The sequence below is a fragment of the Dendropsophus ebraccatus genome, chromosome 7 (assembly GCF_027789765.1).
Source record: "Dendropsophus ebraccatus isolate aDenEbr1 chromosome 7, aDenEbr1.pat, whole genome shotgun sequence".
NCBI classification, from domain to species: domain Eukaryota; kingdom Metazoa; phylum Chordata; class Amphibia; order Anura; family Hylidae; genus Dendropsophus; species Dendropsophus ebraccatus.
In genome coordinates, this window is record NC_091460.1 from 46,617,694 (window position 1) to 46,635,527 (window position 17,834).

Consider the following 17,834-nt stretch of genomic DNA (forward strand, 5'->3'; position numbering starts at 1 on the left):
CCGGAGCTAAAAGGAGCCCCAAAGAGCAGATACAAAGGTATATTTGCCATGTGCAGCAGCCGCTGTGACTGTTGCTGCTTTGACTATCACCCGTGCAAACATGTGTGACAGCATCACAGGAACTTCTCTTGGACAGCAAAATGGCAATTTGCACATCTACCATTTTTTTAAGCATAGGGCAAAATCCTTCAAGGTTTTGACAGTGCATGCAGCTTGGTTAAGGTTAGCAATTGGAGACTGTCTGTCAGGAATAAGATATCACCACTAGTACATGCCATTGGCTCTTAACCTTGCCTTAAAGATGTTCACTGATCAGCAAGTCATACAGTGTATCCTTTTATTCACACGTTGTAACAGTGCGGCTGTATTTGCGGCTGTAATTGTGCGGCGGTATTTTTGGTGGTTCGTGTGTATGCTTGGAAGTATAGGATATGCGGCTGCACAGTGCACACTATGTCTGAATCTACGGCCCTATCGTAAACGGACCCGTAAAAAATGAACAAGACCATTGTATGCGGCTGAACATGCGGCCGAGGATTGACAGGCGGTCCGTACGGAGTACTTCAAAAATAGCCGGCAATGATGCCGAATGCCGATGCCTCTAATAGTTAATATATTAAATTACTAAAACACATTTTCTTTGTAATCAAGACACTTTCGTTGGTCAATAATTTATTTCTAACGAATCCATCATTTTGCAATTAAATATACTGTTAAAAAAAATAGATATATAAATAAATGTATATTTATCTATATATTTATTTTTTGACAGTATATTGAATTGCACAATGATGGATTCGTTAGAATTAAATTATTGACCAACGAAACTGAATTTATTTCCACGAAAATGTGTTTTATTCATTAAATATTAATTAGTACAGGAAGCTCTATAAGCCGGTAATTCATATTCCCGGCAATAGAGCTTTCTGTACTAATCATCACTTTACTTTAATGAAAACATCAAATGTTTCTTCTAATTATGTTATGACAATAGCATTATTAGAAGAAACATTTTGAATTATATGTGCGCTCAGCTGATTGGCTGATCGGCTGAGCGCACATATAATGAGCCGGTCTGCAGCACAGTGACTTCATTGTGCAGCGGACCAGCGAAGAGGACACATCGGGACATCGGATGGTGAGTATAGAGCTCTCCCCACCCCCTCCCCGGCACTGCACCCCTCCCAGCAAGGAAGGGGGGGTCAGTTAACCCCTTCCTTGCTGGGATGGGTGCAGTCTGACATCAGTCTGGCCCCCAAGGGGTTAAGGGGGATGCGATACATCCTCCCTTAACCCCTTGGGGGTCAGACTGTAAGCAGCGATCTGTAAAGATGCTGCATACTGTAAGGAGCACAACACCGCTCACAATGATGGGTGTTGTGCTCCTGTTTGTGTGTTTTTTGTGTGTTTCTCCCTTTTTGTTTTTCAGATATCGGTATCCTGGGGATTACGTCGGATTCCATGGACTACGTCGATGACCAGCGGTTGTTCTTTGAATTTTTTTAATAAAATGGTCAATGAGGGGTGTGGGGGTGTTTTTATTTGAATAAAAAAATATTTTAAACTTGTGTCTTGTCTTTATTTCTTTACTTCATAGACTTAGTAGTGGAAGCCGTCTAATAGACGGAATCCATTACTAAGTCGGGGCCTAGTGTTAGCCAGTATAAAATGGCTAACACTAACCCCCCATTATTACCCCAGTACCCAATGCCACCAGGGGTACTGGGAAGAGCCGGGTGCCAGTGGTCCCGGAGCGTCAAAATTGGCGCTCCTGGACCGGGCGGTAGCAGGCTGGTAAGATTTAGGCTGGGGAGGGCCTAAACCAATGGCTCTTCCCACCCTGGTGTTACCAGGCTGCTGTCGTTTGGTTTTTAACCCGGCTGGTTATAAAAATAGGGGGGACCCTATGCGGTTTTTTTTTTAAATAAATAATAAAAAAAAAACGCATAGGGTCCCCCCTATTTTTATAACCAGCCGGGTTAAAAACCAAACGACAGCAGCCTGGTAACACCAGGGTGGGAAGAGCCATTGGTTTAGGCCCTCCCCAGCCTAAATCTTACCAGCCTGCTACCGCCCGGTCCAGGAGCGCCAATATTGACGCTCCGGGACCACTGGCACCCGGCTCTTCCCAGTACCCCTGGTGGCATTGGGTACTGGGGTAATAATAGGGGGTTAGTGTTAGCCATTTTATACCGACTAACACTAGGCCCCAACTTAGTAATGGATTCCGTCTATTAGACGGCTTCCACTACTAAGTCTATAAAGTAAAGAAATAAAGACAAGACACAAGTTTAAAATATTTTTTTATTCAAATAAAAACACCCCCACACCCCTCATTGACCATTTTATTAAAAAAATTCTAAGAACAACCGCTGGTCATAGACGTAGTCCATGGAATCCGACGTAATCCCCAGGATACCGATATCTGAAAAACAAAAAGGGAGAAACACACAAAAAACACACAAACAGGAGCACAACACCCATCATTGTGAGCGGTGTTGTGCTCCTTACAGTATGCAGCATCTTTACAGATCGCTGCTTACAGTCTGACCCCCAAGGGGTTAAGGGAGGATGTATTGCATCCCCCTTAACCCCCTGGGGGCCAGACTGATGTCAGACTGCACCCATCCCAGCAAGGAAGGGGTTAAGTGACCCCCCTTCCTTGCTGGGAGGGGTGCAGTGCCGGGGAGGGGGTGGGGAGAGCTCTATACTCACCATCCGATGTCCCGATGTGTCCTCTTCGCTGGCCCGCAGCACAATGAAGTCACTGTGCTGCGGACCGGCTCATTATATGTGCGCTCAGCCGAACAGCCAATCAGCTGAGCGCACATATAATTCTAAATGTTTCTTCTAATAATGCTATTGTCACAACATAATTAGAAGAAACATTTGATGTTTTCATTACAGTAAAGTGATGATTAGTACAGAATGCTCTATTGCCGGCATATGAATTAACGGCTTATAGAGCTTCCTGTACTAATTAATATTTAATTAATAAAACACATTTTCGTTGAAATAAATACAGTTTCTTTGTTCAACAATTTAATTCTAACGAATCCATCATTGTGCAATTAAATATACTGTCAAAAAATAAATATATATATATAAATATACATTTATTTATATATATATTTATTTTAACAGTATATTTAATTGCAAAATGATGGAATCGTTTACATTTAATTATTGAACAATAAAAGGGACTTTATCACGTTACGTTATCAAGAATAGATATAGGGTTTGTGAATGGGAACATGGCACAAAAAGTTAAAAATGTTAAACACTTAAATAGAGGTCTTTCAGACCATGTACCACTTATGTTTGAGTTATGCACAGGGGGTATAAGTAGTATATTTAATATTAGAATCAATGGTCACTGGTTGAATCTTATTCCTAATATTGGAGAACTGGGAAAAGAGTTTGAGGAAATATGGGATATTAATGTAAGTTCAGCATCTCCACAGGTGGTATGGGATACACTAAAGGCGGTAATTAGAGGAAAATATTATGGAATTATTACTAGTTTGAAAAAGGGATATAGGGTTAGGGAAAAGAAATTAGAAGAAGATTTGCGTTTAGGGGAGGAGGAATATAAGAGGGATGGCTCGGAGAACGCTAAGTTACAGTTAGAAACAGCTAAGTTTAATTTGGATAAATATCTGTTAGAAAAAGCAAGGAACCAGATGGCCTTTTGGGGAAAGAAATATTATTTGGGGTCTGGTACTCCTAATAAAGGCCTAATGGCCATTGTTAAAAATCAGTTGGCAAATAGGGATATCCAGGCAATAAAAACAGACTCTGGGGATATTGTGAATGATACACAAGAGATATTAGGTCAGTTTAGGGCTTATTTCCAAAATGTATATACACCTGAACATGACATTTTAACTGAGGAAGTGAATAATGTACTAGACAAATGCTGTCTCCCTAGATTAAACTTAGAGCAACAGGCGGAGCTAGATGCTCGGATAACTTTAGAAGAACTGAATAATGCGTTGAATCTTTCTCCAGGGAGTACTGCTCCAGGACTAGATGGCTTGCCTTATGAATTGTATAGGAGGCATCGTGATTTCCTTTTGCCAAGGCTGTTGGAAGTGATAGAATCCTCGGTTGAGACTGGGCGGTTACCGGCTTCAATGGAGGAGGCAGCTATATCCCTTATTCTAAAGCCTGAGAAAGACAAACTAGCTATGGATGCGTACCGCCCTATTTCTTTGATGAACGTGGATGCTAAGATTTTGGCTAAACTCCTGGCCTCTAGGTTGCAGAGAGTAATTTCCGGGCTGGTCCATGAGGATCAATGCGGATTTATTCCGGGTAGAATGGCCAAATATAATATAAGAAGGGTGTTTGAGAACTTACAATTGGTTGGAGTTCCGTGTTCCCACTCCATCCTGTCCTTAGATGCCACAAAGGCGTTCGACAGGGTGGAGTGGGGATACTTGTGGGAAGTGCTGAAGCGTTTTGGTATAGGTCCCAAGTTTATTGAGTTAGTGCAGCTGTTGTATAAGAATCCTAAGGCAGCGGTGTTGGTTAATGGAGAGAGATCTGATTTTTTTTTGTTGGGCCGAGGGACCAGACAGGGTTGCCCCCTCTCCCCTTTACTCTTCGCCCTCAGCATTGAACCTTTGGCTCAATTAATTAGATTAAATCCTGATATAAAAGGTTTTGGGGCGAGGGGTGAAGGGGACAGGGTGTCCCTTTATGCAGACGATGTGTTGTTGTTTTTGGAGGACCCCCAAAAAAGTGTGCCAATAGTTATGGAATTGATTGGAGAGATTGGATATGTATCAGGATTAAGTATCAACTGGAGCAAGTCAATTCTAATGCCTTTGGGTAGGGGGTTGGATTTTTCTTTTCCGCAGCTGAAGGTTTTACAAGAGAGAGGTAGCTTCAGATACTTAGGTATAAGGGTGTCAAGGGACTTGGAGGAGTTTAATGAGCTGAATATGAGAGGTATATTAGAGGAGGTTGAAAGAAAGAGTGTGGTATGGCAAAAGTTACCTATCTCTAGAGTTGATAGGATGGTGTTGTTTAAAACTATTTGTCTTCCTAAGTTCTTATATGTTTTTGGGGTGGCCCCGATTTGGTTGCCGGACAGCTATTTAAAAAGGATTAAGTTAGTAATTAATTTCTTGATTTGGGGGAGGAAGAGGGCGCGAATAAAACAGGAGATCTTTTCTCTTCCCAAAATAAAAGGAGGTATGGATTTTCCAGATCTGAATGTTTACTTTCTGGCGTCGCAACTTTTTTGGCTGGTAAAGGGAAGTGGTAGCAGGTTCTTCCAACGGCTGTGGCAAAATAAGGATGCTGGCTTATATAATTTATATGAGATCTTAGAAATGGGAGCTTGGAGGAATGGGGAGATGGGAAAACTACCTCTGGTTAGAACTGCTCTTAGGACCTGGGAGAAGTTGAAGAGTTCTTTAAATCTAAGGTCTGTTTTTGAGTTTACCCCTATATGGTGGAATGATAGTATTCATGAAGTTTGGAAGATGGGAGCTCTGGACAACCTGGTGAGAGGGGGAATTTTAAGGTTAGGGGACATTTATGTAAATGGTCAACTTAAGGGGTGGAATATGGTTAAGGGTGAATATGATTTAGCTGATAATGTTTGGTTTGATTATATAAGGTTGTGCCACGCTCTGGAAAACACTATATGGCTGAAGAAGGTGGAGTTCGACCTGGACACTTTGATTGAGCAAATGATAAAGGGGACAATTAAAATTAAAGTGGTTTCTTATGTATATTCATATTTAAAAAGAATGGCAGATGTAAGTTATAATAGTAAAAGTAAGTGGGTTAATGATTTGGGACCTATTAGCGACAAGCAATGGTGCAAAATTTATCAGAATGTGAGTATGGTGTCCAGGTCGGGCAATCACCAGTTAATACAATTTAATATCAACCATAGGTTGTATTACACCCCGGCTTTCTTAAATAGGATCGAGAAAAGGCAGGACGGGAAGTGTCCAAGATGTGGCACTGATGATTCTGATTTTTTCATATGTTGTGGGCCTGTCCTCAAATACAAAATTATTGGTTAGAGGTCTATAAAAAGATCAATGAAGCATTTGCAATTAAACTGGTACCTTCTCCGCTCCTTGCGGTGCTGGGTGATTTTGGGGAGATTAAAAAGGGGAAAAAAACGGTGAAGAAAATACTGAGGTGGTTTTTTTATGCCAGACTGTTGCTAATAAGAAAATGGATTAGTTCTGAAGTCCCTAACATTGTGCATTGGGAGAGGTGTAGATCTAGATATGAAGAATACTATCAGTAATTATGGTTGTGGGTTGTTTTTTTTTTTTTTTTTTTTTGTTGTTGTTCCCTTCGGCGGGGCGGGTAGGGGGGTAGGGTTGGAAATTTAGGGGTTGTTAAATATGTTTGTTTGTATGGATTAAAAAAAACATAAAAAAAGTAAAAAAAAAAAAGAACAATAAAAGGGACTTTATTAGACAGAAAATGTGTTTTATTAATTCAATATATTAACCATGAGAGACATCGGCTATAGTGCAGAGGATCGCAAACCCCGGTAATAGCGATTCATGTAAACTGTGTTCCCTGCTTTCCCAGATGCATCCAGAGGTGTTTCCATCACTTTCTTAACATTTTATTTCTTATTTTTAGTTGAACCAGATTTCCAAGTAAATGACCGTATGTTTTGAGCCGCATGTCTATTTTTTCCCACGGCCGGAGTTTTACCCGCACATTTACAGCCGCATAAAAAAAACAGCCGCACAGTTACAGCGTGTGAACCCAGTGACTGTCTTTACACCAATCTACATGTAAGCAACAATACTCTATGCATTGCGGCTTATACCCACTAGTACACCCTATGGCTGACTGATCTCGGCAGCCGAGTACAAAGTGGTTGTCAAATTAAAAACAGAGAATCCTGCTTATCCCATAACACCAACCCCTTTTTAACTGCACTACTCTACTCCCTGTCTTTAAAATAGAGAATACTTTTTGAGTGCTGACTAGAGATGAGTGAAGCGAATCGCACAAATTCTGATTCGCAGTGAATCGGGCATTAACCCCTTAGCATCCCATGACGTATATGGTACGTCATGGTGGCGCAGGGGGAGTTCAAAGAGGGCTCCCGGCTGCTATCTGTAGCCAGGAAGTGCCTCTATTAACCTGACAAACCTGACAGCTACATTGAAATGCTTCATACCTTATCTCCCTGGTGTCTAGTGTGTTGGATCCGTTCTTTTGACCGGGCCGGGCCTCAGCGTCGCAATGACGCTGATCCCGGCTCGGCAATAGATTGCTGTGGCCTGCAGCAGGCCATAGCAATCTATGACCGATCTAATGGATCTTTGCCTTGTATATACACAGCATTAATCTCTATGAGAGATCAGTGCTGTGTATATAGAAGTCCCCCAGGGGGACTTCTAGTTAATGTAAAAAAAAAAAAAGTTAAAAAGTGTTTTTATCAATAAAAAATCCCCTCCCCTAATAAAAGTCCAAATCAGCCCCCTTTTCCCATTTTATAAATATAAATAAACAAATAAACAAACATATTTGGTAAGTTATCACATTCCTGATCTCGTGCGGTAAACGGTATCAATTGAAAGTACACATCATGGCGCAAAAAATGACATCCCACACAGCCCCATAGACCAAAAAAATAAAAGTGTTATAAGCATGGGAATAGAGCAATTTTAACCCCTTGCCTCTAAAGCCTGTTTTGGCCTTAATGACCAGGCTCATTTTTCAAAATCTGACCTGTCTCACTTTATGCTCTTATAGCTTAGTGGTGCTTTAACGTATGCTAGCGATTCTGAGATTGTTTTTTCGTCACATATGACACTTTATATTAGTAGCAAAATTTGGTCACTACTTTGTGTATTTTTTGTGAAAAACATCAAAATATCAAGAAAAATTTGAAAATTTTGCATTTTATGAACTTCTGAAATTCTCTGCTTCTAAAAAAGGAAGTCATAGCACATAAGTTACTAAATCACATTACCAATATGTCCTCTTTATTCTTGCATAATTTGGGAAACATATTTTACTTTTTTAGGCTGTTATGGGGCTTAGAAATTTATGAGCAAATTATCACATTTTGTGAAAATTTCCAAAACTGATTTTTTTTAGGGACCAGTTCTTTTTTTAAATGGATTTAGAAGGCTTGTATACTGGAAACCCCCATAAGTGACCCCATTTTGTAAACTAGACACCTTAAAGAATTAATCTAGGGGTATAATGAGCATTTTAACCCTACAGGGGCTGGAGGAAAGTATTCACAATTAGGCCGTAAAAAAATCGAAAATTTTAATTTTCAAATAATATATACGTTTAGATTAAAGTTTCTCATTTTCAAAAGGAACATAAGAAAAAAAGCATGCCAAAATTTGTAACGCAGGTTCTCCTGAATACAACGGTACCCCAGATGTGGGCGTAAACCACTGTATGGGCACACAGCCGGGCTCAGAAGTAAAGGAGCGCCAATTAGCTTTTTTAATGCAGATTTTGCTGAAGAAGTTTCTGAGCGCCAGGTGCATTTGCAGAGCCCCTGTAGTGTCCGCAGAATAGAATCCCCCCAAAAGTCACCCCATTTTCGAAAGTACACCCTTCAAAGAAATCATCTTTGGGTAGGATGAGCATTTTGACCCCACATGCATTAGAGGAAAGTATTCAAAATTAGACAGTAAAAATGAAAAACACGAATTTTTCCAATAATATGTTTGTTTAGTTTGAAATTTCTCAATTTCACGAGGAACAAGAGAAAAAAAGTACCCCAAAATTTGTAAAGAAAGTTCTCCTGAATACAACGGTACCCCATATGTGGGCATAAACCACTGTATGGGCACACAGCAGGGCTCAGAAGAAAAGGAGCGCCAATTAGCTTTTTCAATGCAGATTTTGCTGAAGAAGTTTCTGAGCGCCAGGTGCGTTTGCAGCGCCCCTGTAGTGTCCGCAGAAGAGAAACCCCATAAGTCACCCCATTTTGGAAAGTACAACCCTCAAAGAATTCATCTTGGGGTGTGGTGACCATTTTGACCTCACAGGTATTAGAGGAAAGTATTTAAAATTAGACAGTAAAAATGAAAAACTCGAATTTTTCCAATAATATGTTTGTTTAGTTAAAAATTTCTTAATTTCACGAGGAACAAGAGAAAACGTACCCCAAAATCTGTAACGCAGGTTCTCCTGAGTAGAACGGTACCCCATATGTGGGCATAAACCACTGTATGGGCACACAGCAGGGCTCAGAAGGAAGGGAGCGCCAATTTGCTGGAGCAAAACCGCAGCTAGTAATAGTTATTAGAATAGCGCAGTTACTAAAATACAATAAAAAATGAGATTACAGGTAATGTGGGGTGGTCACGGGCAACCTGGGGTGGTCACGGGCAACCTGGGGTGGTTATGGGCAACCTGGGGTGGTTACAGAGAATCTGGGGTGGTTACTAGCAACGTGGGGTGGTCACGGGCAACGCGGGGTGGTAACGGGCAACGCAGGGTGGTAACGGGCAACGTGGGGTGGTTACGGATAAACTGAAGTGCTTATAGGTAATCTGGGATGGATACCTGTAATTTGGGGTCGTTACGGGCAATCTGGAGAGGGTCACTGGCAATTTGGGGTGGTTAGAGGCAACGTGCGGTGGTTATAGGCAACGTGCGGTGGTCAGGGGCAACGTGCGGTGGTCAGGGGCAACGTGCGGTGGTCAGGGGCAACGTGCGGTGGTCAGGGGCAACGTGCGGTGGTCAGGGGCAACGTGCGGTGGTTAGGGGCAACGTGCGGTGGTTAGTGGCAATGTGCGGTGGTTAGAGCCGACGTGCGGTGGTTGGAGGCGATGTGCGGTGGTTAGAGGCGACGTGCGGTGGTTAGAGGCGACGTGCGGTGGTTAGAGGCGACGTGCGGTGGTTAGAGGCAGTGTGCGGTGGTTAGAGGCGACGTGCTGTCGTCAGAGGCAACGTGCTGTCGTCAGAGGCGACGTGCGGTGGTTAGAGGCGATGTGCGGTGGTTAGAGGCGACGTGCGGTGGTTAGAGGCAGTGTGCGGTGGTTAGAGGCGACGTGCGGTGGTCAGAGGCGACGTGGGGTGGTCAGAGGCGACGTGGGGTGGTCAGAGGCGACGTGCGGTGGTTAGAGGCAGTGTGCGGTGGTTAGAGGCGACGTGGGGTGGTTAGAGGCGACGTGGGGTGGTTAGAGGCGACGTGCGGTGGTTAGAGGCGACGTGCGGTGGTTAGAGGCGACGTGGGGTGGTTAGAGGCGACGTGCGGTGGTTAGAGGCGATGTGCGGTGGTTAGAGGCGACGTGGGGTGGTTAGAGGCAGTGTGCGGTGGTTACGGTCAACGTGTGGTGGTTACGGGCAACGTGCGGTGGTTACGGGCAACGTGCGGTGGTTGCGTGCAATCTGGGGCGGTTATGTGCAATCTGGCGTGATTACGGACAACCTGGGGCGGTTACAGGCAACCTGGGGCGGTTACGGGTAATCTGGGGGGTTAGGAATAATCTGGGAGTAAACTGCAGTTATTACTATAATAAAAAAAAGTGTGTTTTATTTTTTTGTGTGTTTGTCACTTTTTGTACTTTTACACATTTGTTTCACTGTATTACTATGATTACTGTGATATTTTCTATCACAGTAATCATAGTTCAGTGACAGAGACCAAATTGGTCTCTGTCACTTTAAATTTTCAGAGTTGGCTGGTTGTGAAGCGCATGCGCACTTCATAACCAGCCAGGACGTCGAGGAGGAAGGAGCTCCGTGGATCCGGTGAGTATATGGGGAAGGGGGGGGGGGGGTGACTGGGGGACGGGGGTGACAGGGGGGGTGGGGGGCGACTTGGGGGGCGACACTGTAACACTTTTTATCCCCTGTCACCAATGATTTATGGTGACAGGGGATAAAAAGTGCCGGCAGCACTGGGAACAGGCGATCGGCGGTATATAGTATATACCGCCGATCGCCTGCTCCGGGACCACACGGGGGGGTCCCCGATCACTGCCCCATGCTCTCCGCTACCTCCGGTGGCGGAGAGCATGGGGCTTTGATCATTATTTTATTTCCATCCCTGCGAACAAACATCACAGGGATGGGGGCGGCCATCTTGGATCTGATGGCCGCCCGGGTACGGTGATCTGGGGTCTGATCAGGGGGCTGATCTGGGGTCTGAGGGGACATTTTTCATCTCCCCCCACCGTGGATTCACGGTGGGGGGAGATGAAAGCTCTCGGCGGCGCCGGTAATTCCCGGTACCGGAGATCACCGCTATAACGGTAATAGCGGTGATCTCCGGTATCGGGGGACAAGGGGAGGGGGCCGGGGGACATACTAGTTGTGGCGGTGGGGGGAGGCAACGTGCTGCAGCCTCCCCCCGCCGCCCGATCGCCCGATCTCCCCATAGACGCTGCGGTCGCATTGACCGCGGCGTTTATGGGGTTAACTGCCCGGGGGGAGCGCCATTGTCTAGTATACCAAGTAACTGGGTGACTGTTGTGCATTATACCAAGTCACTGGGTGCTGGGTGTGCATTATAGGAAGTTACTGGGTGCAGGGTGTGCATTATACCAAGTCACTGGTTGCTGGGTGTGCATTATAGGAAATCACAGTGAACACAGTTTTCATCGTAATACCTCACTGGGTGCTCATTTACCAATGTCCACTACTGTCCTTGGTGGACATTTATATTGAGCCGCTGATCCACCAACGTCCACTACAGTCCATGGCGGAAATTGAATGATTGACAGGCTGATTGACATTTTTTTTAATTGTTATTTTCCAATTCTGACACTGTCACAGCAACAGCTGTTGAAAAAAACACTACTCTGTAATAGTCCCACTATTCTAGCTACTAAAGTTTGCGTGTTTTAATAAAAATTCGCTTGTATGCAATTCGCAAATATTCAAGAACTTCGCGAAATGGATTTCCGAGTGAGTCGCTCATCTTTAGTGCTAACCTATAAACTTAGTTACTTAAAAGAACTTCTAATAGCCTCATGCACTTTGTCACCCCCTCAGATGAACATGCCTGTCTACTCATTACCTCCTGTTCTGAAAATCCCACTCTTTGTAATCTATCTTATTACCTGGATCAATAAAAGGCATATCATCTGGGAAACATACAAAAAGCTATTTAGATCCTATCTTTATCCATCTATTTAAAAAAAATGGAAAAAAAGGAATTGTTGGTCCACAGTATAATCTAACTTTTATACACTTGTCTCCTTGTACCTATGTGGTTATGTAGCTGTTATTAAACAATGGAATATAGCACTTAAGAAGACAGATGAAAACAACATGGTCTTCAGTTCAGTTGATAAATTTAATGTGCTGTTTGCGTGTACTTCACTTTCTTTCTGGTCACGATGACAGCGAAAGTCACAAAAGAGAAGGTCATGCAACGTAGAAGGCACTTGCTGTAAGCACTGAAGCTTGTGGGTTTTATTATTTACTTATCAGATAAGCCATTATGTCAACTTAAATACCATCAGTTTAAACATGGGACATGGCTTTAGGGGATATAGCATATATATGTTGACCAATGATCAAACAATGCCTGCCGTACCTTCAAAATACATTTCATCAAATGCTCATGAATTGTCACCTTTCAGATGTATGTCCCAGAGAGGGCAGCCTCGCCGGATACAGTGACCTGATGGTTCATACAAAATGTCAAAACAAGTAAATAGATTTACTACTGTCTAAATTTTTCATCACTGTCTCCATTTACAAGAAAAATATTCAAGAGTGTTTAAATGTAATATTATAAGACAATAAGAAGAAAAGGAAAATGACTTTATTTCATTTTTCTTTTATTATTTAAACAAAAAACAAAAACAAAACAATACCTATAGTGTAAACACAGTGTAAATACGTATCACTTTGTATATTTATACTTATAAAATCTACTTTGGACAATCCCCTTCCTATTAGGTTACCTGATTATAAGATTGTAGACCTCCTGGTCTTAGGATACCCCCTAACCATTTACAGGGGTTGGACAATATAGCTAGAACACCCTAAAATAACATAGTAAAGTTAATCATGTAGCTTATATTTCTGTTAGTAAACTTTATTGCTTGTGCTGTTATAAATTCTATAAGGTTGGGAAATTTTAGACCTGACCGAGTCCCAAAGGGGAATGACTAATGCATAACTGGTGCACAACTGGTAGGAGGATCTGTGACCCAACTTGTTGAGTAAAAGGATATGCCAAGGTCTACTGTTACCTTAATCACGTCTCTGCTTTTAAAGACCAGCAAAACATGTGACGACAGAAGTAGCTGTGGTCAAAAGTCAAGGTTTGACATGAGTGACAGTCCCTTCCACAGATGCTTGGTGCCCTTAAACTGACATTAATTACTGTAGTATGGTAATATACATATATATATATATATATATATATATATATATATCAGTGTTCAAATGCTCTTCTATCCTTTATGTAAAGTTTTTACTTCCTACCACATGTACATCTGTCTGAAGATGTTTTCACCGTCTTTGCTTAGTGAAATATGATTAAGTTGGGTCACAGATGCCCTACCAGGTACTTACCAACAATTATTTTACCTAAAATAAACAGCAGAAGTAAAAGGTGGTCATTACCAGTAATGGCAGTTGTATGAAGAGTTTAACCTGGCTATGTAAAATCAGGAGTGTTGTAGTCATTTTGTCCGACCTCTGTACTTTGGGTTTTTAAGCAGTGTTGAATTTGCCAGCAGTTCAACCACAATGAAGCCTTGCACAGTGCCAAATGAAATAACATTACCTGCTTTACACTCTGGCCAACAGAGCATATTAAATTGGTTATCATCATCTAATAACTTAGTATATTCACTAATAGAGTATTTGAAAACAAGTTTTCCAGACCCATTTTTAAAGTATTAACAGGTTTTCTAAAGATCCTTTTACATGGGTTTTTATGGGCAGGCAGAAATGCTGTTGACATTGTCGATAATCGGCCCGTGTAAAAGGGCTATTGATCAGCCAACAAAAGGGCTCCTAGAGAACATAGAGCTCCTTGTATGTAATCCCAGACAGACTGGATGATCATGAGAACAGGGCTTTGTGAAGGCCATATCATTACTTCCAGGGTTACTTGTTCTTCTTTATCCTGAAGATAGTTCTTAAAGGGGAACTATCAGCGGACAAATCTAACCTGCTGATAGTCCCCTATAGCAACGGGGACATTGAGGAGGAAGGTATGTGTCTTACCTTCCTCCTCTGCGCTGGTCCTGTGTTGTGGTCGGGTACGGAGCACCATTAGGAGCACTGCCACATCATCTGGCCCGCCCCTTCTAATGATAATCAATGGAGGGAGCAGACCGGATGACGCAGTAGTGCTCCAAAGGGTGCTCTGGACTAACAGCGCACGATCGGGACATACCTTCCTCCTCAGTGTCCTGGGTGCTATAAGAGGCTCTCAGCAGGTTAGATTTGTCTAACCTGCTGATAGTTCCCCTTTGATGACATTAGTTGCGCCTCTTGGAGTCATTGCCCTGCTGCACAGTAAATATTTGGAGCCAATCAGGCTCAAGCCGTTAGGGGTTGGGGGGGGGGGGGCATTTTACTTTGCAGCATTTTTTCCACACCTGCCTACTCCTTCTGCATACTACTGTATCTCTGGTAAGGGCATATGGACAAGGGCTGTCTACATCAGTCGACCTTTTTAATGATCTTTGCATCTGTCATTAATGTCATATTTTGCACTTTTTGCATTGGAATGATTCATAGATTGATGTTTTCCAGTTACATTCTGTATAATTTGTAACCATTACTATATTAGATATTAAATTCTCTGGTAATTGCACCAATGTCGGATGTTGTGAGTCATTGTCTTAGACTGAAGTGATGGGTATCATGTAACCTGACTTCTCTGACCTCTCTGTGTTTCTGGATTACAATATAAGGCTCTTGGGTTGTGTATTATAGGTATTTAATACTTAAAGCGGTTGTCCAACATTTTTTCCTTATTGGAAATGGGAATAATTTGTAATCTGTCCCTTTCCCTGAGTGGTTTTCTCTAACCTTTTTTTTGCCTCTGTGGCCCTGGGCATCCTCTTTTTTTTTGGATTTGTGTTTGTTTACATAAAGAACTTATTTACTGTTTATAGCTCCAACCTATACTGCAGTGCTGTACACAGATTATAGTATATCATGCTGTCCTTACTGCTGCAGTTTCCTTTGGCCTCAGATGTTAGATGGTAGGGGTGTGGCTAAAGAAAGTGGATGCATAACCCCTCCCACCTGATGACTCACTGTTCCCTCACTGGCAGGAACAGGAAACAGAAAGGGAACATGACATCACAGGAAGTAAAGCAAACACAGGCAGAGTGGTCCTGTGACTGAGCCTGAAAACACAGTAAGCGCTCTAAATAGATCGAAGTGTATGTAGAATATGCAACATCCACAGAGGTCAATGCAATGCTACTTTATTGAAAAATCCCGGACAACCCCTTTAAGCACGATCTCTAGCATAAGGACAAACCAACTATATTACATTTTTAGACCTCAAAAAACTTGGTGTAATAATGATAAAAGTTCTTCCTGGAATATGTTTCATTTCATGTGTTCATACCATTGTTTGACTTATAAAACGATGTTTAAGCCAAAGAAAAGTTTATGTTGGATGTTTGCATTTTGTGTAATTGAAGCATAAAATGTAACGTCTATTCGAATGTCATTTCTTATCAGCTGGAAATTCATACCCACTCCCAAGAGTTTCTGGCCATTGTTCCAAATACTCCAAGACACAAGAGATTATAGACTTTATATTCTGTATTATGATATTGTTGAGATCTTTTCCTGGCAATAATAGAAGAAATCTTTAAAGTCATTTTCAGCACAAGCCGATCATGAATACAGCTAACGGCTGACATCCCCTTAAATGTATGGTGGCAGTAGGGACCTAACCAAGGGCCCAAAGGCCTGCTATATATGCATCCATTAGACTTTGACTACAGTAAATGAATGGAAAAATAGTTACAACTCTTGGAATGTGGTAAATAAAGAAATAGAAACTGCAGTCCGGCTGACAGACTAGACCATGTCTTTAAAGGGTTAAATAAATAATAATAATAATAATAATAATAATAATAATAATAATAAAGTTTGATTTAGTAAATATATAACCACAAAGCTCTATAATATTTTTTGGTATTTCAATATTTTTAGCATTGTGTAGTTCCTCTTCAGTTTACCAGAAAGTCCTTTTAGAGTTAATGACGAAAACTCCACCAAACTCCAACAACGGGGATCCAGGAGCAGGTCCAACTAATGGTGACCAGATGAATAATGTAAAACCATAAGAGTTTGTTAAAAAGACCCAATGCATTTCGGAACCATACCAGTTCCTTTTTCAAGAGTTATATGACTCTTGAAAAAGGAACCGGTATGGTCCTGAAACGCGTTGGATATTTTTAGTAAACTTTTATAGTTTTACCTTATTCATCTGGTCACCATTAGTCGGACCTGTGCCTTGATCCCCGTTGTTGGAGTTTGGTGTTTTCCTCATTATTTCCTTAGTGGAGTTTGGGAGTGGCTGCGGTTTGCAGGTTTATGCTTTTCATGCTATTCCGAGAGTTGTGCCTCCTGTTCAGCACAACTCTATCAGGTTAGGGTTACCATATTCTATCCCTTCACCCCTTTTAGTCCAGCTGATCCGTGTCATGGAGCTATGTCCCTTCTTTTTCTTTTAGAGTTAAAACATGTATTAAATGTAGGGGGTGAAGGTGTACCCGATTCTCTTTCTTCTGTGATGTAAGGGAAAAGGATGCATATCTTATTCTGAGGATTGACCATAAATTGTATTAGTCTTGAAAACCTTTTTAGCAAGAACAGACAGTAAAGACAGTTTTGTCAATATTGAGGTTTTATGTGCATAAATTTCATGGGTAACACACCTGTAAAATCTTAAAAGGGTATTCCAATGTAAAACAAACTTGTTCCCTATCCACAGGATCTCCGAACCCTCCAGTGATCTCCATGTTGTTACAGCAAGTGACCCGCAACTCCAAACATTCTCTATGGAGCCGCCAGAAAGAGCATTGTGCTGTACTCTGCTCTCTCCAGCGGCTCAATTAATTCTCTATGGAGCCGCCAGAGAGAGCCAAGTACAGCACTTGGCTCTTTCCTGTTGATCCATAGAGAATGAATAGAGCTACATGTCATGTGCTAAACCCACGACTGTATTCATAACAAAGGAGACGAGGGCCAATATGGAGATCACTGGGGGTACGGCGGTTGGACTACCACAATCTCTTACTTGTCCCTTATCCTGTGGATATGGGCAAAGTTAGTTTTAATACCCCTTTAACCCCTTAGTGACCGCCGATACGGCTTTTTACGGCGGTCACTAAGGGTCCTTATTCTGCTGCCATCAGCTTTTTACGGCGATGGCAGAGAATAAGGCTGCGGGACCGGGACGGCCCCCACCCCATCCCCCCGGCTACCAGAGGTAGCTGAGGGGTTGGGGCAGTGTGTGGGGTCCGTCCCGGCCCCCCCCCCCTAACTGACGATCGCCGCTATTAACGTTATAGCGGCGGCCGTCGGTAAAGGGGATTACCGGTGCTGCCGCCGCCTTTCATCTCCCTGAATGATTGGTGACAGGGGATAAAAAGTGATGTCCCCCCACCCCCCAAGTCGCCCCCCACCCCCCCTGTCACCCCCGTCCCCCTGTCACCCCCCCCCCCTTCCCCATATACTCACCTGATCCTGGAGCTCCGTCCTCCTCGACGTCCTGGCTGGTTATGAAGTGCGCATTTTGGTCTCTGTCACTGAACTATGATTACTGAGATAGAAAATATCACAGTAATCATAGTAATATAGTGAAAATGAATATGTAAAGTACAAAAAGTGACAAACATACAAAAAAATAAAAC